The sequence below is a fragment of the Lissotriton helveticus genome, chromosome 1_2 (genome assembly GCF_964261635.1).
Source record: "Lissotriton helveticus chromosome 1_2, aLisHel1.1, whole genome shotgun sequence".
Classification (NCBI taxonomy): Eukaryota; Metazoa; Chordata; class Amphibia; order Caudata; family Salamandridae; genus Lissotriton; species Lissotriton helveticus.
Window position 1 is genome coordinate 340812337 of NC_136058.1, and position 27466 is coordinate 340839802.

Consider the following 27466-nt stretch of genomic DNA (forward strand, 5'->3'; position numbering starts at 1 on the left):
TAACAAATCTCAAGCGAGACGCCGTGGGGTGCACTGGGAGGGAGAGACGGTGCGAACAGGCCTCTCCCGCCTCCCCAGGTGGAGGCTTCCCAGCTGCACCCTCAGCGCTCCAGGCGGTGGCATCCTAACAACTCCAGTGCTGCACAGTTTCGGAACGACCTAGATAACGGTTCTTCCACTGTGGCCATGCTGCAACGTCTCGCCCGGCAGGGTGGAGCCCGTCCGCTCATGTGACCCCGCGATCGCCGGTAGCTGCCGAACTCTCAAAATGGCGGTCGACCTGGCAAGAGCGGGCCCAACATAAAGAAATGGCCCGGTCACTGGTTGACTCCACCACCGTAGTCCTCCACGACCTTGAAGATTCTAGAGGAGCCGCGGGAGTCTCCGACCCCCGATGGGGAATGACTGCCATGATCGCCCGTGGAGTGACGAAACTGTATCCGCGGGACGTCGGCGCTCCCATGCTGGCGCCAGCCTCACTTTGAATTACTACAATCCTGCAGACCTCACTTCCGGTGAAAGCACAGTGTGACCCGGTAGGAAAAATTATTGCACCCCCTCCCCTTTTTGACTGATAGTTCAAACCACCGATCCTTTCCTTTGCCCTTTTAACGGAACTTTGGACTGCCTCCCCCTCTTTTACATTTTCTAGAGAAAACAAAACATTAACCACTACATTAGCATAGCAGTTGACACCAGAACTGTTTTCAAATTGAAAACCAACAACATCTTCAACAGAATCCTTTTTGTTTCTGCTGTGACCCTGCTACAGCACAGGCATTGTCCCCAGCAGTAATTCTGCAATGCCGGTAAGAATAGCTGTGGTGCCTACTGGACTCACTCACCCCCGCGGCGCCCCACGCCGTTATTTGCTGGGCGGCAACTTGCTAGACATCACTTTCGTGCCATCTAGATTTCAGCGCGTTCTGCTGCCTTGGAACTATTCGCACAACAGACCGCTACTGACAAGAATATTTCATTATTGGTGCTGTCAATTTCAATAAATCTATTGGATAATTAAAAAGAAATTGCCACGGTCTCTTCGTTGTTTAAATGTTTTTACTGTTTTTGTTTTGTTGTATATATTTATATGTTATTAAAGTTTTATATTCCTACTACTTTGTTGGAGTGCTATATATTTTTAATGTGACACATAATTGTAAAAACTTTGATGTACAAAGAGTCATTCCTGGAATCTTCCGCTTCAGGCTCGGTCCTCTCCCCAATCACAATACAGGATGGTTTTCAGATAGTAGGAACGCGTGTGCTGTGACGGATCACATCGGGTGTGGGCCTTGATCTACTATAACTCCTTTGAAGAGGGGTGATTCTTTACAGCTGGGGCCATAAACTACATCTGCAGGGCTAGCTGATAGCCTAGGACCGGCCTGGACATTCGGACACAGAGGAAGAGGAGTGTCAGAGGGTGCGGTAGTGAATAGGGCGAAAGGGAGGTGTCGGGCGGGCACAGAGTGTGATTCTCAGGGAAGAGCAGCGCAGATGGGGGAAGGTTTATTGCCCATGCATAAGACAGAGAGCGGTGGTGACCAGTGCCTGGGGGAGATGCTTACGAGGGTGAGGAGCCATGCTACGAATCGACAGCGTGCAGAGAGTGGGTCTGGTCAAGACATCTAAAATGGCTGCCGTGCACGACAAAAGTGTGGCATTTCAAAAAAGGCAAGATGGCGCAGACAATGTTTTTCAACACTTCCTCATTTCCTTCGAATCGAACGTTAACAGACGTTGGGGCATATTACCAAAGTTAAGCGATATTTATCGCTAACGATGCTTACCAACCAATTTTTTACCACTAAGCATCGTCAGAAATTATCGAAGATAAACCTTACTATTATCAAGGTTTATCGCAAATGCGATAATAAACGGCCGCAATGCATGAATATCGCTAAAAACTCAGCGATATTCATGCATTACCGAGCTAATGCTCTTAGCCATGTTATCCACCTCCCATTGGATAACATGGCTAAGAACTGCTCAGGGCAGGTGTTACTTTTTGGAGATATTCGCGCTTAGCGCGAATATCTCCAAAAGTTGGTAATAGGAGATAGATATCTTGCATGTTGTAATGCAAGTTATTGTGGTATATGGAACTCATACCATAATCTCTCAGGAAAGCAGAAACTGATCCTTTTGGGACCGCCTAAAAAGGCCTAGGGGGTGAGGAGTACTCTACTTTGCCCCCTTTTCACGTTCCGAACTATTTTATTTTACTCTCTTCTGTAATTACACAAAATACCAGCGATAAGATGCATCGGAGACACACAGTGAGAGAAAGGAGGCCGGAGATGAAGAAGACATGTCAAATACACATTGGAGATAATATAGTGGCAGAAGGGAAGTAAATATGAGTAAACTTACCATGTAACATAAAAATGTTGCACTCTATACTATAAGTCTCATTTTATACTACAATCACTTCGCTACAACCTCATAAATTAAAAATAAAAATAAATAATGTCTCAAACAATTTTTGATTTCTAAATATAAATTTATTCTTCAGAATTTTCTAAATTTGAAACAACTACTAACATGTCCTCATCAGTAATTTCCTCTTCAATCATCTCATCTGGAATCTCCTCATTAAAAGTCTGCAATGATGATTCTTGTAACTCTATGGTCTCCAAACACTCGATAAATTCGCCATCAAGAGATTGATCAAAAAAATCATTCAAGTCATCTCCTCCTTCTGACAATATTTCATTATTGGTGCTGTCAATTTCAATCAATGTAGTGGAATCATTCAAGTCATCTCCTCGTGACAATATTTCATTATTGGTGCTCTCAATTTCAATCAATGTAGTGGAATCATTCAAGTCATCTCCTCCTTGTGACAATATTTCATTATTGGTGCTGTCCATTTCAATCAATCTAATGGAATCATACAAGCCATCTCCTCCTTGTGACAATATTTCATTATTGGTGCTCTCAATTTCAATCAATGTAGTGGAATCATTCAAGTCATCTCCTTGTGACAATATTTCATTCTTGGTGCTGTCCATTTCAATCAATCTAATGGAATCATACAAGTCATGTCCTCCTTGTGACAATATTTCATTATTGGTGCTCTCAATTTCAATCAATGTAGTGGACAATTCAAAAGAAATTGCCACGGTCTCTTCATTGTGAGCCATTTTATTTTGAAATTGCTTGCTGTAAATTGCAGAAAAAAATAATCACTTTCATTTATCGTTTTTAGTAATACATAATATAAAACTAACTTCATCAAGTATTTAGTATAACAGAAGGACAGCAAATAAATAACAGAAAACATTTTTCAAATTATCTTCAAGTGTACAACATAGTTCCCCTTACAAATTAACAACTCACCTTTTTAAAAGTAGCAGAAGTGTTAGTACTGTGTAAATCAAACACCAGAAATTCACCACCAAAAATTCCTCACAAATGTACCTCAGACAGTAGTATCACAAAATGGCTGTGGTTTCCTCTCATTTGACATATATACATAACCAATTAACTTTCATCACACACAAATACAAAACCAAAGTAACATTTTAATTGGTTCTAAATTTCAACACTTTCAAATGTGTTTTCCCCATGCAATTTTCCATAGGACATTTACATACGTCTACAGCCTGAATGGCTGAACGGAATTACACCAAACTTGGCAAAATGGTACATCAAACCTAAGAGGTCAGGAAGGATCTACTATGCCCCCTTATGGTCATTTCCCCCTTCGCTTTGGCCTCCTCTTGTCTCTCAATCCTACCGAGGGACAAGATGGCGGCCGCTACGGACTGTTTGGAATGTTGACAGACGCCGGAGAACCAATCAGCTTCGCAAAGCTCCGTAACGCGAAAAGTACGCGAAGCGGAGCGCTGTTACAGATATATATCTTTTTTTCAACGTTAATTTCTCAAAATCCACTGGAGCACATATATTGAGACCTAGCAAAGGCACATCGGGCTACCAGTCCCTAATATTTTGCCAAGTTTCGTGCAAATCCATTCAGCCGTTCGATTATTATTATTTTGGTTTTTTTTTGCCCCGCGGGGCCCTTTTAAAACCTCCACATCAAACCTAGGGGGTCAGCGAGGATCTACTATGCCCCCTTATAGTTATTTCCCCCTTTGTTTTGACCTCCTCTTGTCTCTCGATCCTACCGAGAGACAAGATGGCGGCCGCTACGGACTGTTTGGAATGTTGACAGACGCCGGAGAACCAATCAGCTTCGCTTCACAAAGCTCCGTTGCGCGAAAAGTCCGCGAACCAGAGCGCTAACCGGTCCGCTGTTACAGATATCTATCTTTTTTTAAACGTTAATTTCTCAAAATCCACTGGAGCACATATATTGAGACCTACAAAAGGCACATCGGGCTACCAGTCCCTACAATTTTGCCAAGTTTCGTGCAAATCCATTCAGCCGTTCGGGCTAAAAGTGAGGCCAACCGCCCTATGGAAAACTCAATGTTAAAAACACGTTTTGGGACCCCCCTTTTTTCTCGGCCCCCACTGGACGAACCCCCCCCAAATTTTCAAGGGCTGCTCAGAAACAAAATGTGCCATTTTCCTGAAAATTTCAGCCGATTCCGTCCACAAACGCCAAAGTTATTAGACATAGAATTTTCAAAAAACCCATAGAGAAAAAATCCTAACTATATATACCTACTGGCGACCGCCAGTAGGTAATATATAGATATATATATAAATATATATATTGATAGTTAGAAAGATAGCCAGATAGACAGATCGATAGATAGATATTTATTTCAATGAAATAATTTCTTGATAAAACTGATTGTTTTTGGCTAGGAATTTCTGTATTGTAATATTTAGGAAAAAAGATTACTTGTCCTAACCAAAAGCAGCAAATCTGCCTATTACAATACTGTGAATTGATCGAGGGTATGCCTTAACCCCAAGGAGGTGAGCACTGTTTAACTGATGCCGATAAGTCCTCGTTAGTATAGTGGTCAGTATCCCCGCCTGTCACGCAGGAGACCGGGGATCAATTCCCCGACGGGGAGGCGATTCCTTTTATTCACACAATTAAATAAAATGATGCACTTTCTAACATTGTAAAATATATCTGTCATTATCCTTGCCTATTCCGATTGAGAAAAAAGGTTGAATTCACAGATGGACAAAATGCTTACTGATGTGTTAACTGAAATTCAGAATATGCTCTGAATATTTCAATATGCACAGGCGTACCATCAAAAACACTTTACATCTGCATTCTCTTGGAAAATGAGATGAAGCAGTGGGGAATCCTAGGCTGCTGTTCCACTCGATTGGCACAATTTACAAGTAGAATGACTGCTTTTGGTTAGTAGTGACCCCTGGTGGCTAATAGTTATAAGCTGCAAATGATAAAGTGAGCTGATTATATATATATATATAGATATATATAAATATATATATTGATAGTTATAAAGATAGCCAGATAGACAGATCGATAGATAGATATTTATTTCAATGAAATAATTTCTTGATAAAACTGATTGTTTTTGGCTAGGAATTTCTGTATTGTAATATTTAGGAAAAAAGATTACTTGTCCTAACCAAAAGCAGCAAATCTGCCTCTTACAATACTGTGAATTGATCGAGGGTATGCCTTAACCCCAAGGAGGTGAGCACTGTTTAACGGATGCCAATAAGTCCTCGTTAGTATAGTGGTCAGTATCCCCGCCTATCACGCGGGAGACCGGGGTTCAATTCCCCGACGGGGAGTCGATTCATTTTATTCACACAATTAAATAAAATGATGTACTTTCTAACATTGTAAAATATATCTGTCATTATCCTTGCCTATTCCGATTGAGAAAAAAAGGTTGAATTCACTGATGGCCAAAATGCTTACTGACGTGTTAACTGAAATTCAGAATATGCTCTGAATATTTCAATATGCACAGGCGTACCATCAAAAACACTTTACATCTGCATTCTCTTGGAAAATGAGATGAAGCAGTGGTGAATCCTAGGCTGCTGTTCTACTCGATTGGCACAATTTACAAGTAGAATGACTGCTTTTGGTTACTAGTGACCCCTGGTGGCTAATAGTTATAAGCTGCAAATGGTAAAGTGAGCTGATTATATATATATATATATATATAGATTACCTACTGGCGGTCGCCAGTAGGTATATATAGTTAGGATTTTTTCCCTATGGGATTTTTGAAAATTCTATGTCTAATAACTTTGGCGTTTGTGGACGGAATTGGCTGAAATTTTCTGGAAAATGGAACATTTTGTTTCTGAGCAGCCACTGGAAATTTGGGGGGAGTTGGTCCAGGGGGGGCCGAGAAAAAAGGGGGGTCCCAAAACGTGTTTTTAACATTGAGTTTTCCATAGGGCGGTTAGCCTCACTTTTAGCCCGAACGGCTGAATGGATTTGCACGAAACTTGGCAAAATTGTAGGGACTGGTAGCCCGATGTGCCTTTTGTAGGTCTCAATATATGTGCTGCAGTGGATTTTGAGAAAATAACGTTCAAAAAAAGATATATATCTGTAAGCGCGGACCAGGCAGCGCCCCGGTACGCGTACTTGACGCGTAACGGAACTTCGCGTAGCGAAGTTGATTGGCTCTCCGGTGTCTGTCAACATTCTAAACAGTCCGGAGCGGCCGCCATCTTGTCTCTCGGTAGGATCGAGAGACAAGAGGAGGTCAAAAGCGAAGGGGCAAATGACCTTAAGGGGGCATAGTAGATACTCCCTGACCCCCTAGGTTTGATGTGGAGGCTTTAAAGGGGCCCCGCTAAGCAAAAAAAAATAAAAAAATTTTTTGTTTTTTTTCGTGGTACGCGAACCGGGAAGCGTACTGGGGAGCGTATCACAATAAAAAATGAATGATAGACTTTTCAAATGCTGTATGTTAATTGATTGTTGGTTTTGTTGATTATTTATTTTTTTTTTTTAACTTTTTTTATTGTGTTTCATAATTTATTAAACTTTCTAACATTTCATTGTCAGAAATTTCATAATCATGGAATATAGATTGTAGTCTCTGAGGTTGTAAAATGTCCTCATTTGCAAGGAGGTTATCTACTGCTTGCACACATTGCAGTAGTTCTTGGTCCCATGTTTCATCCATAAATTCAATCTCATTTGGATCAATGATTTCTGTGTTGGACTCTGGAAGGACAATTTCAAATGAAATGTTTTGTTCACTTTCCATTTTTCCTGAAATTTGCATAAAAAAAATATATATTAGTAGAGGTAGGGCACTGTTGGGATTAATTTTAGATAGGCAGTTTTTATCAGAGAATTTATCTTTGGGCAGTGTATAGTATCAGAGTGGAAGTAGGAATATAAAAAAGTGTATCTAAATTTATAAGTACTACAGAGGGATAGTATATAACTAACAGAAAAAGTTTGCCATATTAACTTAAAGTGCACAATATACTTCAGTTTTAAAAATAACAACTTACCTTTAAAAAGAAGTTGAAGTTATTAATGAAAATCCAAATGAAATGTACACCAGGAAGTAGTAGTCAAAATGGCTGTGTTTCCTTCTCTTCCTTTATATATATTCGGGTACATAACCAATCAAATGTCAGGTAAAAAAAGTAGAAAATGAAAGTAACATTTTAATTGGTTGTCAATTCCAACACTTCAGATGTGTTTTGTGAAGTAATTTACCTCACGGTATTTAGAGAGGACTACAGGCTAAATGGCTAAATGGAATTCCAATCAAATTTGTGAAAATGGTAGGGATTGGTATGTAGTATGAGCTATTCTATATTTGGTGAAATTGTCTCCAGTGGCTTTTCTGTGAACTACTTTCCCACCTTTTTTGATGGTGCGCTTCCCAGGAAGCGACCCGGTACGCGAACCGGTGAGCGCCCTGGTACGCGAACCTTAAGCGTAACGGGAGTCCACCATTTTGTGTTTCGGTCGAATTATGATACAAGATGGAGGGCAAATAATGTTCAGAATGGGTAGAAGGGGGCACGGTAGACTTATCTTGACCCCCTAGGTTTTGTGAGGGTGGCTGAGGAGGCCCATATGTGCGGAAAAAAAAACATTTTTTTTAAAAATTTCGCGAGGTTAGCTCCCGGTACGCGTACCGGGTAGCGCACCAGGGAGCGTATTTTGTTGAAAATTAGTGAAAATAGTTAGAGTAAAAAAATAATTGTGAGTGATTAGATGTAGGGTAGCTCTGAGAAGAGCTTTTGGGTTTATGGTACATTTAGGTACTTATAAGTAGGTACCAATGCACATTTTTAAATTCAGAGTGAAAACTCTGTTGCCCTCATCTGAGAAGTGAACTCCATCTCCTCTGTAGATATCTTGCATGTAGTAACGCAAGTTATTGTTGTACAGGGAGCCCATTCCATGGTCTCTCATGTAAGCTGAAACAGATTTGTTTACATGCTTCCTCGACTTCTCAATTTGTGGACAAAATTGGTTTGACCACCTCCATTTCTGTCTTTGGCATATATTTGAATATACCAAGGCAGTCTGAGGAAAAAGTGCCATTAATTGCTCAAAGGTGTCCTTTAAAAGCATTTCCAGACCTACACCAGTCAAAGTGCCCAAGTCATTACCTCCACAGTGCACAATTAACAGGTCAGGTTTTGGCAAATGCATAAAGGTTTTCACCAATGGTATCAATTGGTGACATTTTAATCCTCTCTGGCCAAACCACTTAATTTCCACATCTTGTAAATTGAGGTTAGGTAAATTCCTGCTTTCAACGTACCTTTGAGCCCAGTGAATATAACTATGACCAACAATCCAGACAGAAAACATGGTGAGAGAAGGTTCTCCTGCAGTCAGATGAAGTGTGGCAATGAAATGGCAGTTGAAAAAATGTGAGTTTGAAATGAAAAAAACTGTGGAGTTTCTGTGTTCATGAAGTAGTAACAGTGATTGGTGGATTTTGATTGATGAAAACAGAAAGTTAGGGTGTAGAGATGTGTTCTTTGAAAGATGTATTTTGAGTGGTCAATAAAAAATCATTAAATGAAAGAAAGCACTGGATATGCAGGTGCACTGAGAGTTCAGAGTTCAATTGCAACATTGTTGTGTGAATTTGCAAACACCAGAGTTTCTCCAAGAGGTGGTTGCTATGGAAAATAGGCAGAAAGGGCAGAGGGGGAAGGGTTTTCATTTGAAAAAAAGTGAGGGAAGAGTTTTGATTGGGTGACATGAGAAATATGTGTGAAGAATTACACCATTTCTGTGCTTTTGATAGCTGCAGACTCTGGAGTGCATACCTTTTGCTCTGCTGAAGACAAATTGGTGTGTTTCTTAGACTGTTTTCAAACTCAAAGTATTTGCTAAGGTGAGAAAATATTTCTTTACTTTAGATAGAGAATAGTGTGCTTTAAGGAGAAAATTATGATTTATGTGGCGCAATTTGCTAGTAAATATGCTCTCACATGTGCATGGAAATTTTTGATTTTGAATGTTTTTGTTATATAGCCATGTTAAAAGTGACGCAACCATGCTGGAAAGCCAATCAAAAAATGCTTTCATGTGTTTTAATGACATTTTAAGTCATTTTCTGATGTGCAGTGTTTAGAAATTGTGATTTGAAAATCGTTTTTGTGGAAAAGGAATTGTTTTTAAATTCATGACAAGGATATAATGGTGTATGGTTATTTATAAGGCAATTGACTGTCCTTGATGTTATTTTTCTCATTTTAGTGTAAGACCTTTCTCTGTGGCGCAAATTGCTTGTAAATATGCTCTTACATGTGCATGAAAATTTTAATTATCAATGTTTGTGTTACATAGCCATGATAAAAGTGAACCAACCATGCAGGAAAGCCAATAAAAAAATGCTTTCATGTGTTTCAATGACATTTTAAGTCATTTTCTCATGTGCAGTTTTTTGAAATTATGATCTGAAAATCGTTTTTGGGAAAAAGGAATTGTTTTTAAATTCATGAGAAGGACATAATGGTGTATGGTTCTTTATAAGGCAATTGACTGTCCCTGATGTTATTTTTCCCATTTTAATGTCAGACCTTTCTTTGTGGCGCAAATTGCTTGTAAATATGCTCCCACCTGTACATTGAAAATTTTGATTTTGAATGTTTATGTTACATAGCCATGTTAAAAGTGACCCTACCATGCAGGAAAGCCAATCAAAATACGCTTTTATGTGTCTTAAGGACAATTTAAGTAATTTTCCCATGTGTAGTGTTTTGAAGTTATGATTTGAAAATCGTTTTTGAGGTAAAGGAATGTTGTTAAAATTTATGTTCGCCATATGCCCCCAAATTTCTTTCTCAGGGTTGCAGCAGGGTGTTCTTGAGACACCCCTGCACTTTTGGAATAAATTCCTAATTTGTGATGAGCAAATTGTTAATCGCAAATTGCACCTTCATTTATATGAGCCTCCTAGCCCATGGAAATGAATGGGTAATTTGCAATTAGCAATTTTCTCATCGCAAATTTGGAATGGTAAAGAATCGCTATTTATTCCTTAAAATTCGCTTTTTTGGAAATGCAAAATAGTTATATGATACATATGGCGGTTGATGTCTAACAAGATAAGAAGCTTATGGATACATTTATGATGACTGGTGCAATGAAGTAGAAATCACTTACTTCATTGGTAGGCCTTTACAATAAATTATCTCCTCTGTATTCTTCATCAAGCATAACTTTAATCTGCAATCCTGAGTAGGCCTCACCTTAAACAAACCTCTGGATAGGCCACATCTTATTGTCATCCTGATTTAATCATTTATAATTCTAGGGACAGATTTATGATAGGTGTATACCTCTTTTGTGCCACTTAGAAAACATTGTCCATGGGGAAATGACTTAAAATGTCATTAAGACACATGAATGTTTTTTTTTTAAACGTTTGCAATTTTTTTGGGTCACTTTCAACATGGCTATGTGTCTGAAACAGTCAAAATCTAAATTTGCAATGCACTGGTGGGAGCATATTTACAAGGAATGTGCTTCATGGGGAAAGGTCTTATAATGTAATATGGGAAAAATGACATTAGAGATACTGAAATGCCTTATAGAGAAGCATACACCATTATGTCCTTGTCATAAATTTGCAAACCATTACTTTTCCCCAAAAACGATTTTCAAATTATATTTAGAAAACAGTGCACATGTGGAAATTACTTAAAATGTCAATAATTCAAAATTTGTGATTCCTTAAATGCAATGTATAAAAAAAAATATGTAAAAAATCATATTAAGGATTTGGAAACTACCACCAACTTGTAGTTTGTGGTAATTTGCGAATTCTTTTCAAAAAGCATTTTTTTTTAAAAAAAAAAAAGGTCCCATATGACGCCCATACATGCCATTAGGGCATGTAGGTGTGCCATGTGCTCCCAAATTTCTTTTTCAGGGGTGCAGCAGGGTGTTCTTGAGATACCCCTGCACGCTTGAAAAAAATCCTATTTTGTGATGAGCTAATTGCTAATCACAACTTGCAACATTAATTCCTATGAGCCTCCTAGCCTATGGAAATGAATGGGTAATTTGCAATTAGCAATTTGCTCATTGCAAATTAGGAATAGTAAAGAATCGCTATTTATTCCTTAAAATTTGCTATTTATAATATGTAAAATATTTTGATGATACATATGGCAGTTCATCTGTAACAAGATAAGAAGCTTAGGGATAGATTTATGATGAGTGGCGCATCCCCAGGGATGTGACAGTCATCCTGCGCCACTGTTCCGCCACCCATGGTGTGCTGCATTTACAATGCGGCGCAGCATGGGGCAAAAAAGGCACAGATGCGTGACGCATCTGTGCTGTAAAGGTGGCGCATTGCTGGAGTTGTATCGTAAGTGCGATGCAGCTCCAGCAAGGATCAGGGGTGCCCCATCTATACAATGCTGCGTCAAGACCTATGCCAGCTTCAAGCAGGCGCAGGGTTTTGAAGCAGCTTTCTCCTATCTGATTGTAAATGCGGCACACCATGGGTGGTAAAGCAGTGGTGCACATTAACTGGTGCATGCCTGGGGATGTGCCATTTAATATAAATCTGCACTTTAACATTTGAGTATGTGCAGGGGACACAGAGTCGTTGAGGCTTATCCAAGGTTAAGAACAGATGAGTCCTGTTCAGTGAAAAATTAGACATAGGCTTCACCTGCTCAGCATCGCTGGACATGGCTAAATAATAGCTGCAAAATGTTACTCTTGTTAAATAATTTTACTATTATAATCTGTGAGATTTGTCTCTTACTCTGCAACATCTCATTGTTGTTGTCTTTCTTTAAAGATAAAGACAACCTCAACATGAGCGACAATCTGCAATCAGTTGATTTTGACCTCATCATTGAACTTGTAATTGAAACATCAGTGGATGTTGATCCATTGGATGATTTAAATCCTGAGGATGAAGAAGAGCGTGATGAGGATGCAGATTTGTCCGAATTATATGATATAGGATGGGAAGCTGACCTGCTTGAGCCTTTGGAATTATAAACATTTATTTTTAAAATTTATAATCAATAAAAAGTAAAAAGGTAAACCGTTTAATTTAAAAATAAAGACACCTTCAAAAACAGGTTATGTGTAGTGTCTTCAATAAAATATTAAAATATGCTCATAAAATTAGATCAGATTCACATATAAAATAGCATAGGTAACATAAATATAAATCTCATTTCTTTTCTGCTATTTCTGTATTGTAAATTTGCAAGGACTAAAAAATCTTCTATTTAAAATGTCAAGTAGTGTGTTATGTTTTTGATCACTATTACTGATTTACTGTTTGATAATAATGTTTAATAACATTTTTATTATATTTTTCCTCAGATTCAACTATGCCTACAAAAATAAGAGAGATGAAGGCTGCAAAACGTCAAAGACAGCAGGAGAAAAAAAAAATGCAGCAGTCCTCTAACAAAAAGATTTCTCAAGCGATGAAGAAAGCACCGGGTAAGAGCTCTAAATATTTCATAAAAAATATTTCTAATAAAAAAAATATTAGTACAGAAAATGTTTCAATCCATAACAACACAAGTAAATCAAATGGAAAGAAAAGGACAAATGAAAATGTTACTGCTAGAGCAAGAGATAAATCTGTGCATGATAGTAGAAGGAAACAACAGTTTACGGAGATTCGTAAACGAATGTTCCGTAACAGGATAATTGGCAATTTGTTAAAAAATATTAAGAAAGGTCAACAGAAATTAGTTTTTTATAGGAGAAAAAAAAAAGTTGAGAAAGTTATTGATCAGGCTTTTGAAATTAAACGTAAGTTATTTATTTTGATAATCAATAGAATTAGGAAGCTAAACAAGGCAATTTTTGATTTCAAAAGAAATAGTAGATGGAAGAGAATAGTTAATCGTAGTAATTTTTGTGAAGTTTTTTCTGGAGAATGGATACATAGTTCAAGCTGTGAGGCATTTTTTAATGAAGAGAGTTATTTCCAGGATAATGATTTGGTGCATGCAGTTGACATCAGTGGTCGTGCTTATGAAGTGAAAGATGGTTGTCCAGTTGAAAAAGAAAAACTTGTGACAACAGAGGCAGAAGAGTTGTTAGGTAATGAGGTTTTAGGAAGACGTGCTAAGGGTCCTGTGTACACCTGGAAGTGTAGTAGTATTTGCAGTGTGCGACAGGATTCCATCAATTTGCTTTGTGATTTTGTACGGTCATTTAACAAGAAAAGTTTGAAGCAGAAAATGAGGTTGTTGCAAGAATTAGATCCTTGCAGAGTGAGAGAAGTGACAGGTTTGCATGGTCATTCACTGGCTTGTCTTTCCAGGAGAGTATGCCAGAGTGTTTTTCATCATTTCAGGATGCTAGCAGTGCATCATAACAAAGTGAGGAAGTTAGTTAGACTGTTGTATTATGCTAAGAGTCCAGCAATTATGCTGAAACAATTATGCGCTGCTCTTTTGCATGGTTCTGAAATAGATGTGAGGAATATATGTGAAGAAATTGAGTTTTGTTACTTTGGAAGTAAAGAGGAGAATGTTGAAATTGAGCAAGAAATAGAGGGTCATTTGGAAGATACTGTACATGTTTCCAGTACAGATAATTTCCAGAGGGAAATTGCGACGTTTGACATGAAATCAAGTGAGAGGCCTAATTTCACTTGTGTGTGTTGTCGACGCACTTATTATAAGAATCAGACTAAGTTAGTGGATTTATATGCAAAAAGTGAAAGGGAAAATAATAGTGAATGGAAGGATTTTGCAACATACTTGATGGTAGAAAATTGTTTTGATTTGGGATTGGATCAACGTGTGTGTACTTATTGTTGTAACAAATTAAAACAAAACCAGATGCCTGCTAGAGCAGTTCATAATAATCTGGAATTGGTTGAGATTCCTTCTGAATTGAAGGATTTAAATACTTATGAATCTATTTTGATTCAAAGTATCCATCCCTTTCAGGCTATTGTAAGAATGGAGCCAAAGACAGGGAAATTGCCTCCATCAGATTTACAGAGAGGATTAAAGGGAAGAGTTGTTTATTTGCCTCTAGATTTGAAGAAAAACATTAACACAATTGGAGTAGAAAAAGTGGAAGAGGAACCTCTGGTTATCTTAGTTAATGGGGTTCCGACAAAGAATAAGAAAATATGGCAAGATTTAGTAGATGTTAGGAAAGTTAAAAAGGCAACATTGTATTTGAAAAAAAATAATAAATACTATAAGAATGTATATGTTGCAGAAGAGGAAGTAAGTGAGGAAGAGGATAGCGATTTGTGTGCTGGTCAAATTGAGAAAGTAGAACCCTCTACTAGTGAGGAAATATATGAACATTATAGTGTTCATCCTTTGCATTCAAAGGAAGTCATGGGGAATGCTATTGAGTTGTTTCAAATGAAACAAGCCAAAGGGAGTCCCATTAGTGTTTGGGAGGAAAGTTTGGAAGCTCGGTGTTTCCCACAGCTTTTTCCAACAGGTCAGGGAGGAAGATATGATGAGCGACCTCATCAAATTCCTGCTTCTGAATACCGGACTTTGCGATTGTATGCAGGAGATGCTAGGTTTCGACAATGCATTCCTTATTTGTTTCATCTCCTGTTTGAAAGCGATCTGTCTGGACTGTCATATGCAGTGAACCACATCTTGAAAAGTGGTATACACATGCAAAACATCTCGGCAAGTGATTTTATGGATAAAGTGAATGTCCAAGATAGTATTTTGGATTCTCACCTGATTAATCTCATGGCGTGTCAGCGTGGTACTAATGAGTACTGGTACCGTCGTCATGGTGATTTAAAATGTATGCTGAGGAACTTAGGTACTCCCACATGGTTCCTCACTCTGAGCTGTGCCGAGTATGGCTGGGAAGACTTACTTGAATTTCTACGAGAGGCAAATGCTAACCTAGAAAACATCGAATTCAAGACACCCGGAGAACTGTGCTCTTTGGATCCAGTCAATGTATGTAGGTACTTCAATCATAGATTTGAAGCTATGATGTCTTTCATCATGAATAAGAAGAATCCACCTCTTGGAGAGGTGTTGGATTTCTTCTGGAGAAAGGAGTACCAAGCAAGAGGTGCTCCTCATATACATATGTTGCTGTGGATCAAGGATGCACCTAAATTTGGAACGGATCCAGATGACTCAGTGATGAGTTTCATCCAACAGTATTCTACGTGTGCTGTTCCAAACGCAAAGGAGAAGAAAAGCCTAAGAGAAAAAGTTCTGCGTTTCCAAAGCCATCGATGTGGAAAGTACTGCCGTCGTAAATTCCGAAACAAGGACAAGTTCTACACTAAATGTCGTTTCGGCAATCCACGACCGGTGATTTCTAAAGGAAGAGTAAACAGTTTGATGTCTTCGCTGCGACACAATGTCATGAAGAAATCACCTAAAAACACTTACAATTTGAAGAGGAACGAAGAGTCCAAGTACATCAACGACTACAACCCGGTGATTTTGTCCATGTGGAATGCTAACATGGATATACAGTTTGTGGCTGATAACTGTATGGCTGTGGCTCGGTATGTGACGTCTTACATCACCAAAAAAGAGAAGACAGAATTGAAGGATATGTGGGAGGACATTTCCCATGAAAAGAGCCTCAGCAAGAAGTTGTACAGTTTCAGTCTGAAGATGTTGTCGCATCGAGAAATCGGTGCGTACGAATGTTCTGACCGGTTGTCTTCAGCAAGTCTCTATGCCAAGTCCAGGAGTATCGTTTGGGCGAGTCTTGGTCTTGCTGCAACGCGTAATCGAGTTCTCAAACCTGTGCGGGAAATTGAGTATTTGGCGGAAAAGGAGCCAAACAGTACCGACATTTTGAAGACAAACATGTTGGATACATATTATCCAAATCGAAGCAGTCACCTAGAGAATGTTTGTCTGTATGAGGTTCTGCAAAATTACATGTTCAAGAGGAACATCAAAGAAGATACTGAGAAAGGAGTGTATGCTGTAATAGGAAGTGAGGGATGTCTGGTGAAGCAAAGAAAATGCCACTTGATAAACCATCGAAAATTGAGTGGCAAATCTCCTGAAAAAAAGGAGTTTTTCTATTTAGCACTTTTGCAACTTTTCAAGCCTTGGCGTGCAGAAGAGGAACTGCTTGGAGATTTCCTCTGTTATGAAGACTCTTTCAATGCCGCCAAGGAGACCATAGAATGTCCTGCTTTTCCCAAATATGTAGAAATGTTGAATGCGGAAATTGAGCAGGAAGCAACGATTGCAGCCGAGATTGCCAGAGACAGTTCTCAGGACAGTCAGAGTTCTGCTTCATTGAGTCAGGATCCACTAGGAGGACCTCTTATTGAAAATGAAGCTGCCACTGCTATGAATGAGGTGGAAAGAGCCATGGCACATGCTCAAGAGGATGCGGTTAACTTAGAAGAGTTGGAAAGGCAACTCAACGTTGAGCAGAGGAAAATATATGACGAAGTTACCATGCAAATTGATCATGGATTAAGTCATGATAAGAAAGAGTGCTCATGTACGTCGTTGAAGCCTGTCCGACTGTACGTGAGTGGAGAAGCGGGAACTGGAAAAAGTTTCCTCATTAAAGCAATTTCATGCTATTTGCAGGAAAGGACAGAGTCATCGCTGTCTTGTGTTGTCACTGCTCCAACTGGACTGGCAGCACATAATATTAAAGGGATTACTTTACATCGTTTACTGATGCTGCCAGTGGAGCATGACAACAAATTAGAATATCACAAGCTATCTGGAGATGCTTGTTTTGAAGTTTCAAGAATCTTGAGGAAAATGAAACTTCTTATCATTGACGAAGTAAGCATGGTTTCCAATGTCATGCTTGCCTTTGTGCATTTGAGGATGCAAGAAGTTCTCAAAACAGAGTATGATGTGTTATTTGGTGGCAAACACATCATTGTTTTCGGAGATCTTCTGCAGCTGACACCAGTGAAAGGGCAACCTGTGTTCAAAATGCTCACGCATGAAGATACCAGGAAGTGCCTAGGCAGCATTGGCAACGTCAATATATGGTTAAACTTCAATTATGCTGAACTGCATGAAAATATGCGTCAGGCAAAGGATGAAGTTTACAAGACTATTCTACAAGATGTTAGAATTGGAAAAGTGACCGAGCATGGGAAAGAAGCTTTACATGCACGATTACTGACAAATTTATATCCAGACGAAGATGTTGTGCCTGAGAATATTTTTCAGAAAGTTACTGAGAAAAAATCTGGAATATGTTTGATGCCAACTCTTGCAGAATGTGCCAAATTCAACAACAAAATGTTGCATTTAGAAAAGCAAGAGATTGTGAAATTGGAAGCTATTGACAGAGTAGAGCATATGGGATCAACAATTATTTTGTCTGAGAATCTGAAATCAAAATTGGATTCATTAGAGAAGACTATATCTAAAACTGCAGGTTTTGAAAAGACTCTGAATGTGTGCTTGAACTGCCGTATAATTTTAAGAAGGAATTTACATGTTAAAAGAGGTCTGGTAAATGGATCAATGGGTAATGTTGTTGATTTTGTGAAATACAGAAATAGAGATGGAATTGAATTTTTAAAAATTAAATTTGATGGCATTGAGGAAGTACAGCTAATTGCTCGTTGTTCTGCTAGATTTTTGCTTGTAAAAGACTTATATGTTCGCCGTAAGCAGTTCCCTGTTTGCTTGGCATATGCGGTGACAATTCATAAATCGCAAGGTTTAAGTGTAGACACTGCATTGGTGAATATTGGCAGTTCTGTGTTCAAGGAGGGTATGGCATATGTGGCATTGTCACGAGTTAGAACTTTATCGGGATTGTACTTGATTGAGTGTGATGTCAGAAACATTTGTGCAGATCTAGATTGTGTTAAGGAATACAATAGGTTAAGAAGAGAGTATGCGCCACATTTGCCTCAGTTTCCTTTGTTTGAGAAACGTCTGGTAGGCCGGAAACGAAGAAATGAGAACAATACTGGGGAGGTTGTAGCAAAAAGACAAAAAGTGAATGAACCTAAAATTACAAGCAGAAACAAAGAGGATTCTGTTGAAGATGTTGTTGGTTTTCAGTTTGAAAACAGTTCTGGTGTCAACTGCTATGCTAATGTAGTAATGAATGTTTTGTTTTCTCTAAAAAATGTAAAAGAAGAGATTGTGGTCAATTCTGATCAAAGATTTTGCAGTTTGTTGAATTCTGTGTTAGAGAAATGTAGCACAGATAGAACAAAAATAGAAAGTGTGTCTGAAATTCGAAACCTGTTAGACAGATGTTCAGGGCAAACACAATTCTCTCAAAATATTCAGCAAGATTGTCAGGAGTTTTTAATGTATATGCTTGATGTATTACATGCTGAAGGTGTAGATGTAGATCAGCTGTTTGGGCTTTCTTATCAATGGCAGCATGACTGCGAGAACTGTATGGTATCAAGTACTACTAGTGTAGACTCAGAAAGATTTATATATTTAACTTTGCCAGACAGTAAATCAGTGTCCTTTAATAAGCTAGTAAAAGCTGCTAATCACAGCATGGAGTGTAGCCAATGTAAATCTGAAATGATGTCCACATTATTTATACGAACATATGGCCAGTACGTCATTTTAATGTTCCAACGATGTAGGCCTGATGGAACAAAATTGACAACTTTAATAAAAAAATTTGTAGCTTCGCAGTTGTCAATATCAGGAAGGACTTTTGTAACTACAGCAATTATATATCATGACGGCCCTTCAATATCATCAGGACATTACACAGCTTATTTAAAGTCTAGAAATGGCTGGTCATTCTGCAATGATTCTGTTTTAATTTTCAAAAAAAAATTGCCGTATGACCTTAAAAACTCTTACCTGGTGTTTTTAAAACCAAAATTTTAGGAAAATAATCTCGGGATATGATCTGTGGAATTTCAAGAAGTTCTAATGGCTCCTACACAATTTGGCCTTGAGGATAAGTGTAGTTCAGAGACATAACTTCTAATCAAAGGATTGGACATCATGGAGATGTATGTGCACTTTAAATGAGTTCAGAAAAACTGTTTCTTTTCATAAGCTAATTGAAGCAGCCAATCAAAACATGGAGTAGAGGGAATGTAAGTCTGCAATGCTGTCTACTGTTTTACATTGCTTTGTGATTAAAAGTGATGTAGAGAATTAAATAATTGTAGTACTCATAGAGGTAGTGTAAGTCTGCTTCATATTAAGCAGTATCAGTGTCATAGGAAATGTAGAACATGACTGACCAAGAAGGGGAAGATATTACTATTCCAGGATTGTGAAAATGATCTTCAACATTTTAATTCTGAAAGTTGCGGAAATGCCAAATGATGGGATTGGCTTACAAGAAATCCAAGAGTTATAAATATCTCTGACTAGATTTGGCCTTGTGGAAAATAGTGGTAGAGAGCAAGAAGTCATTTATTGCATGTAACGTGTTTTTAAAAACGATGGAGGTTTTCTTTCAGAAAGTGGCGGGCTGAAAGTAATAACAGCACAAAAGAGTGTAAGCTGTTCATAGGACATCCTTGGACGTCATGGAAAGTAAGTTAACTTTAAGGACTTCTGAATTTTATTTTCTGATGTTGTATGGGTTTTTTAAACACAATCATTTTGATTGTGTTTTTTTTTCCCCGCTGTTACATGATGAATACCTTCAAGTCACTGTTTTTAGTGAATTTTGATACATTCTGAGAACAGCAAAAATAAACCATTTAACATGTATAATTAATTCTGTACTGTTTGCATTTATGATGTATATGTAGAACTGTGTAGGAGGCATGGAGAAGGTGAGTTTTCTGTAAGTGTTAAATTTATTGTATGCAGTGCTGCACTTCTACGTATTCTTTCATATGCTGGACTACATCTGCACAATGAGATACCTAAGCAAAGGAAACACAAGTGATGTGATTGTGAAATGAGCAAAATAAATTGCACATATTTCAATTACATCACCTGAGTTTCCTATCATTACGAATCACATTGTGCAGATCAAGTTTAGGTCTGTCCAGGGAAACATAGGAGGTTTCTACTTTGTTGAAGAGTGCAGTGGACATGACTCACTTCATTAGTAGACTTTCACAGATATTATCTCCTCTGTACACTTCAACAAGTGTAAATCTCATCTTGAACTCTGAGTAGGCCTCACCTCAAACAAATCTCTGGATAGGAGACATGTTATTGGCATACTGAAGCGACACTTTTCTGAAACAAGAGCAATGCAAAAGATGCACCATGTTTTAAGATAGGCCTCACTTCATCTGCATCAAGATACTGTTAGTTTAAAATGTATATCTTTAGCATTGTGTAGAGGACCTGGAGAAGCAGAAGCTTCTGTCAGTGTCAAAGTTGTTGAAAAACTATTTGTCCTTCAATATTTTCCCTTGTCTTTTGTAATTTTTAAATACATATTTTAATTTTTTTCAAATGTTGGTTCTCTCTTTCACAGATTGAAAGTATAGAAATAAAATGTGATTAATTTAACGGCAATTACAAGGTAAATAGTTGTACTCTTTTCGTTACATTTCTATCACATTCACCTACTATTAGATCCACTGCTTCACTTCTTTAATCCTCAGTTTCCTGCCTTTGCTACTTTCCTCATTCCTTTCTCTATTACCTATTTACTCAACTCCTTCCACTCTTTTTCTCAGTCCCTCTGTTCTCATAGTTCCTCAGTCTTGTTCACTCACTCCATCTCTATTACTCTTAGTGTCTGTGAATTACTTTCCCAACTTTTTTTTTTTTGGGACCGCTTCCTGGGAAGTTGCCCGGTTCGCAAACCAGCAGCGTTATGGCAGTCCACCATTTTGTGTTTCGTTCGAATCAAGATACAAGATGGAGGGCAAATAATGTTCAGAATAGGTAGAAGGGGGCACGGTAGATGTATCTTGACCCCCTTGGTTTTCTGAGGGTGGCTGAGGAGGACCATAGTTCTTCACTCTTGTTCACTCTCTCTGTTTCTATTAATGTCACTGTTTATGACTGATCAAAAAAATGTTTTTTAAAAAAGAACAGTAACTATAAGGGAAGGAAATAGACAGTTATGTTAAAAGAAAGACAGCTATAGGGAGTAAACTAACGATACTGTTACCTACAATCCACTGCTGTTGATGTTACTGACCATGTCATGAATGATGTAATATGTGAAATCATCAACAGTGGATTGTAGGTAACAGTATCCTTAGTTTACTCCCTAGAGCTGTCTTTCTTTTAACATAACTGTGTATTTCCTTCCCTTATAGTTACTGTTCTTTTTTAAAAAATATTTTTTTGGTTAGCTTCCGGTACGCGTACCGGGTAGCGCTCCGGGAGCGAACTAAGAGAAATACAGGTTGGCAGAGTTCCAAATATTCTACCAATTTTTTTATAATGGGGAGTTAGTTCTGAAAAGAACTTTTTTTTTTATGTTTTTGTTGTTTTATATTTTTTTTAGTATTTTTTGAACATTTTTTTACTTTTTTTGTATTTTCTGAACGTTTTTAAAATTTTTTTGGTTTTTTTTGGGGGGGGGGAAACAAAAACGATCCATTATAAAGGGCTCAACAGGAGCAAAAAAAAAAAAAGAATTTATTTTTTGGTGCGTCTTGTGCAAACATTAATATGATTTTGAATTGCTCGCAAAATCAAAGTGATGCTACTTTCTCTGTAGCAGATGAAAGCGCCACATTCCACGCACACTTGTTTTACGTGCCCAAACAACATTTGGATGTTTGCAATCACCTCCCTCGCCTCTGGTCCCGACACCTCTGGAACCACCGATCTTCTTGCCATTTGGAGGGGATTTTGTTGTTGGTCACGTAGCTGGGCAGCACTATAGTTATTTGGGTGCCACCTACTCATATGCCGATGCATAGTATGATTGCCATAACTATATTTTTTATCAGTGCCCCTTGACAATCTGTCACCGCATATGCGGCAAAACACGTAACGAGCATTCACTTTCTTTTGCCCCTCAGGAATTCTGTAGAATTGCCAGATATAATTCTCCTGTCGATTGTACCTCCTGGGCTCCTCTGGCAAAAACTCATGCTCTTCCTCCTCTTCCTCCTCTTCCTGTTCTTCTTCTTCTTGCAGAATTACTTCTGCAGGTGGTCCTCTCTTTCTTGGATTTGGTGGAGGTGGTGGGCTAGCACCAGCTGAAGCTACTAATGAAGCCATCACAAAGTCTCAATAAAGGGTCTTTCTCTCACCAAGATGAAAGTCAGAGTGATGAAAGAAGGAGGGGTTTTCATCATTTGGGAAAAACAAAAGTTCTAAACCAATGAAAAGTGTCCATTTTAGATCACATGACCTTGTATTACATCATTAGGAAACCAAAAGTGAAATGAACCAATGAAAAGTGTTATTATCGAGTCACATGACCTGCTATGTTTACATTACGCGGTCGGCGCCGCGCCGCGGATCGCTTCCGGTTCGCGTACCGCTGCGCTTCCGGGTACGCGAACGTAGCACGTAATATGACGTATTACGCGAGAACGCGAAACGTCATGCTGACGCGAAGCGTCGCGATGTTGTTTTGTAACGCGAGAGGTGCGCTAAAGGAACGTTTACCAGTTCGCGTACCGGGTCGCGCCTCCGGATTGAGCTAACGGGAAGCTAACCGGTACGCGTACTGGGAGCGAAACAAAAAAAAATAAAAAAAAAATTGTATAAAAAACATGTAAAAAATATTTTTCTTTTTAAAGAATAATACATTGTAAAGGTTTTGATATTAGCTATTAAAAAACCAATGAAATTCACTGAAAAAACCATAGGTTATAGACCATATATAGTTAGGAATTAGCATTTACAAAACCTTAAAAATTCACTGAAAAAACCATAGGTTATAGACCATATATAGTTAGGGATTAGCATTTAAAAAACCTTATTTTACTCACACAAAACCATTGAAATTCCATATATAGTTAGTTGTACTAACTATATATCACGCACCCGCAATCCACTGCTGATGATGTCACATATTACATCATTCATGACATGGTCAGTGACATCACTGATGACATCACTGATGACATCTCAAATGACATCACTGATGACATCACTGATGACATCTCAAATGACATCACTGATGACATCACTGATGACATCTCAAATGACATTACTGATGACATCACTGTTGTGATAATACGATGAACCTCTTCAGACTCTAATATAACCTTAGATACACTCAGTGTAAACACAGACTCACAGATTGTCACTCATCCATGAAGTTACACACACACCTAGACAGTCATGCAAACAATCAATCACACCTCCATTTCCTTAACTATACAGTTAAACACACCTTACTTACTTATTCAAACAAATACTAAAACATATTTACTCACTTATACAATCCTGGATACAAGTTCACAATGATCCATACAGCCACTCACACATTCACTGGCTCTTATGCACAGTTATTTATATATGTCAACTCTCACATGTACTGTATTTTACATATGTACTTAATTTGACATGTAGCACTGAGATATCTATTCACTCACCAATACAGTCATGCACACAGTCAACCGCCCATACAGCTGTTTCCAACATGCACTTTTGAACCCATACATCTATGCACAGAGTCATACACTTCCCAGCCACTCACACACACACTCAGTCTCCCATACAAATGCTTGGGCAACCAATCAATAACCTATATAGTTACTCATATAGCTACTGATCAACACATGCAGCAGTTTACAGAACAACAGACATAATGATGCACAAATTAAGACAGTTTAGTCACTAACCCATGCACTCAGTGAGACACATTTAATCACTCACTCATACAGTCAGTCACGCACCTACTAAATCCTTCATCCAGACACTTCTACATCTACTCATTCTTCAATATGTAAAACATATTTAAACTTTACAGAAACACACAGTCACTGGATGATGTCATCAGTGATGTCATCAGTGATGTCATTTGAGATGTCATCAGTGATGTCATCAGTGATGTCACTGACCATGTCATGAATGATGTAATATGTGACATCATCAGCAGTGGATTGCGGGTGCGTGATATATAGTTAGTACAACTAACTATATATGGAATTTCAATGGTTTTGTGTGAGTAAAATAAGGTTTTTTAAATGCTAATCCCTAACTATATATGGTCTATAACCTATGGTTTTTTCAGTGAATATATATAAATATATATATTGATAGTTAGAAAGATAGCCAGATAGACAGATCGATAGATAGATATTTATTTCAATGAAATAATTTCTTGATAAAACTGATTGTTTTTGGCTAGGAATTTCTGTATTGTAATATTTAGGAAAAAAGATTACTTGTCCTAACCAAAAGCAGCAAATCTGCCTATTACAATACTGTGAATTGATCGAGGGTATGCCTTAACCCCAAGGAGGTGAGCACTGTTTAACTGATGCCAATAAGTCCTCATTAGTATAGTGGTCAGTATCCCCACCTGTCACGCGGGAGACCGGGGTTCAATTCCCCGACGGGGAGGCTATTCATTTTATTCACACAATTAAATAAAATGATGCACTTTCTAACATTGTAAAATATATCTGTCATTATCCTTGCCTATTCCGATTGAGAAAAAAGGTTGAATTCACAGATGGACAAAATGCTTACTGATGTGTTAACTGAAATTCAGAATATGCTCTGAATATTTCAATATGCACAGGCGTACCATCAAAAACACTTTACATCTGCATTCTCTTGGAAAATGAGATGAAGCAGTGGTGAATCCTAGGCTGCTGTTCCACTCGATTGGCACAATTTACAAGTAGAATGACTGCTTTTGGTTAGTAGTGACCCCTGGTGGCTAATAGTTTTAAGCTGCAAATGGTAAAGTGAGCTGATTATATATATATATATAGATATATATAAATATATATATTGATAGTTAGAAAGATAGCCAGATAGACAGATCGATAGATAGATATTTATTTCAATGAAATAATTTCTTGATAAAACTGATTGTTTTTGGCTAGGAATTTCTGTATTGTAATATTTAGGAAAAAAGATTACTTGTCCTAACCAAAAGCAGCAAATCTGCCTATTACAATACTGTGAATTGATCGAGGGTATGCCTTAACCCCAAGGAGGTGAGCACTGTTTAACTGATGCCGATAAGTCCTCGTTAGTATAGTGGTCAGTATCCCCGCCTGTCACGCAGGAGACCGGGGATCAATTCCCCGACGGGGAGGCGATTCCTTTTATTCACACAATTAAATAAAATGATGCACTTTCTAACATTGTAAAATATATCTGTCATTATCCTTGCCTATTCCGATTGAGAAAAAAGGTTGAATTCACAGATGGACAAAATGCTTACTGATGTGTTAACTGAAATTCAGAATATGCTCTGAATATTTCAATATGCACAGGCGTACCATCAAAAACACTTTACATCTGCATTCTCTTGGAAAATGAGATGAAGCAATGGTGAATCCTAGGCTGCTGTTCTACTCGATTGGCACAATTTACAAGTAGAATGACTGCTTTTGGTTACTAGTGACCCCTGGTGGCTAATAGTTATAAGCTGCAAATGGTAAAGTGAGCTGATTATATATATATATATAGATATATATAAATATATATATAAATATATATATTGATAGTTAGAGATAGCCAGATAGACAGATCGATAGATAGATATTTATTTCAATGAAATAATTTCTTGATAAAACTGATTGTTTTTGGCTAGGAATTTCTGTATTGTAATATTTAGGAAAAAAGATTACTTGTGCTAACCAAAAGCAGCAAATCTGCCTATTACAATACTGTGAATTGATCGAGGGTATGCCTTAACCCCAAGGAGGTGAGCACTGTTTAACTGATGCCGATAAGTCCTCGTTAGTATAGTGGTCAGTATCCCCGCCTGTCACGCAGGAGACCGGGGATCAATTCCCCGACGGGGAGGCGATTCCTTTTATTCACACAATTAAATAAAATGATGCACTTTCTAACATTGTAAAATATATCTGTCATTATCCTTGCCTATTCCGATTGAGAAAAAAGGTTGAATTCACAGATGGACAAAATGCTTACTGATGTGTTAACTGAAATTCAGAATATGCTCTGAATATTTCAATATGCACAGGCGTACCATCAAAAACACTTTACATCTGCATTCTCTTGGAAAATGAGATGAAGCCGTGGTGAATCCTAGGCTGCTGTTCCACTCGATTGGCACAATTTACAAGTAGAATGACTGCTTTTGGTTAGTAGTGACCCCTGGTGGCTAATAGTTATAAGCTGCAAATGATAAAGTGAGCTGATTATATATATATATATAGATATATATAAATATATATATTGATAGTTAGAAAGATAGCCAGATAGACAGATCGATAGATAGATATTTATTTCAATGAAATAATTTCTTGATAAAACTGATTGTTTTTGGCTAGGAATTTCTGTATTGTAATATTTAGGAAAAAAGATTACTTGTCCTAACCAAAAGCAGCAAATCTGCCTATTACAATACTGTGAATTGATCGAGGGTATGCCTTAACCCCAAGGAGGTGAGCACTGTTTAAAGGATGCCAATAAGTCGTTGTTAGTATAGTGGTCAGTATCCCCGCCTGTCACGCGGGAGACCGGGGTTCAATTCCCCGACGGGGAGTCGATTCATTTTATTCACACAATTAAATAAAATGATGTACTTTCTAACATTGTAAAATATATCTGTCATTATCCTTGCCTATTCCGATTGAGAAAAAAAGGTTGAATTCACTGATGGCCAAAATGCTTACTGACGTGTTAACTGAAATTCAGAATATGCTCTGAATATTTCAATATGCACAGGCGTACCATCAAAAACACTTTACATCTGCATTCTCTTGGAAAATGAGATGAAGCAGTGGTGAATCCTAGGCTGCTGTTCTACTCGATTGGCACAATTTACAAGTAGAATGACTGCTTTTGGTTACTAGTGACCCCTGGTGGCTAATAGTTATAAGCTGCAAATGATAAAGTGAGCTGATTATATATATATATATAGATATATATAAATATATATACTGATAGTTAGAAAGATAGCCAGATAGACAGATCGATAGATAGATATTTATTTCAATGAAATAATTTCTTGATAAAACTGATTGTTTTTGGCTAGGAATTTCTGTATTGTAATATTTAGGAAAAAAGATTACTTGTCCAAACCAAAAGCAGCAAATCTGCC

General features: G+C 37.9%; 1 non-coding gene across 1 annotated transcript; it reads left to right on the top strand.

The window, feature by feature from the left end:
• Positions 1 to 5637: 5637 nt before the first annotated feature.
• On the top strand, positions 5638 to 5709 carry TRNAD-AUC (transfer RNA aspartic acid (anticodon AUC)). Its single transcript has one exon. It is a non-coding gene; the product is annotated as a tRNA-Asp (tRNA).
• Positions 5710 to 27466: the final 21757 nt, after the last annotated feature.